The 1531-nt window shown below is 41.7% G+C and overlaps 1 non-coding gene across 1 annotated transcript; it reads left to right on the forward strand.

The window, feature by feature from the left end:
* The first annotated feature begins 815 nt into the window (after positions 1-815).
* Positions 816-922, forward strand: LOC129150411 (U6 spliceosomal RNA). The gene has a single exon (XR_008557159.1). It is a non-coding gene; the product is annotated as a U6 spliceosomal RNA (small nuclear RNA).
* Positions 923-1531: the final 609 nt, after the last annotated feature.

Below are 1531 nucleotides of genomic sequence, written 5' to 3' on the forward strand. Positions count from 1 at the left end.
AGCCTATGGGTCTTAAATATAAAACAGGCGGATGCATCTTGATTATAATGCAGCAGTTGGGTTTTAGTTGCAAAGTGTTATGAAAATGAAGAATGTGACTGGTTGACTTACAGAATTTTCTTTTTAAAGGATGGGGGTTCTTTGTGCTTGGTCAGCCCAGTCCCTGAATGCTTTGCTGCTCTCCATAGCAGAACTACACCCAGCCAGACCACCAAAAGTAAATGTTCTATAGCCATTTCTCTAGGACAGCCCTGGGCTACAGGATCTTTCCCCAGTCCATACTGCTAATACTGCCCCTGAGATCCACTGGAGGCAGTGTTTGCTTTTCTTCCCTTAGCCAGACGAGGAAACATGTATTTAAAGAAACCGCTAGCTTGCCCGGCCAGTGTGGCTCAGTAGTTGATTGTCAACCTATGAACCAGGAGGTCACGGTTCGATTCCCAGTCAGGGCACATGCCCAGGTTGCAGGCTCGATCCTCAGTGTGGGGCATGCAGGAGGCAGCCAATCAATGATTCTCTCTCATCATTGATGTTTCTATCTCTCTCTCCCTCTCCCTTCCTCTCTGAAATCAATAAAAATATATTTAAAAATTAATTTTTTAAAAAAAGAAGCCCCTGGCTTGCCAGAATAATATCCATGAAGCTCCTTTGCCATCAGCATTTATTCTTCCCTGCCTGGATCTAGAAGCTGACCCCTCTGGACTAGAGATCCTTCCTTTTCTTCCCCACTGAGTTGGGGAGACAAGAAGCAGCTTTAAAACTTCTCTTTTACTCACATTTAGTCTCCTCAGGTGAGGATTAAAAAAAGAGAGACAGTGCTCGCTTCGGCAGCACATATACTAAAATTGGAACGATACAGAGAAGATTAGCATGGCCCCTGCGCAAGGATGACACGCAAATTCGTGAAGCGTTCCATATTTTTAACTCTCCAAAAATTCATCTGGAATCAAAAAAGACCCCGAATAGCCACAGCAATCCTGAGAAAGAAGAATAAAGTAGGTGGGATCTCAATACCAGATTTCAAGCTGTATTACAAAGCCACTGTTCTCAAAACAGCCTGGTACAGGCACAAGAACAGACATATTGACCAATGGAACAGAATAGAGAATCCAGATATCGACCCAAACCATTCTGCTCAATTAATATTTGACAAAGGAGGCATGAACATACAATGGAGTCAAGACAGTCTCTTCAATAAATGGTGTTGGGAAAATTGGACAGATACATGCAAAAAAATGAAACTAGATCACCAACTTACACCATACACAAAAATAAACTCAAAATGAATACAGGACTTAAACATAAGACGGGAAACCATAAAAATACTAGAGGAATCCACAGGCAGACAAATCTCAGACATATGCCACAAGAACTTCTTCACTGACACTGCCCCTAGGTCAATGGAAGCTAAAGAGAAAATTAACAAATGGGACTACATCAAAATAAAAAGCTTTTTTACAGCAAAAGAAACCATCAACAAAACAACAAGAAAGCCCACTCTATGGGAGAACATATTTGCAAATGCTATCAC

This window comes from Eptesicus fuscus, chromosome 1 (assembly GCF_027574615.1).
Source record: "Eptesicus fuscus isolate TK198812 chromosome 1, DD_ASM_mEF_20220401, whole genome shotgun sequence".
In the NCBI taxonomy this organism is placed as follows: Eukaryota; Metazoa; Chordata; class Mammalia; order Chiroptera; family Vespertilionidae; genus Eptesicus; species Eptesicus fuscus.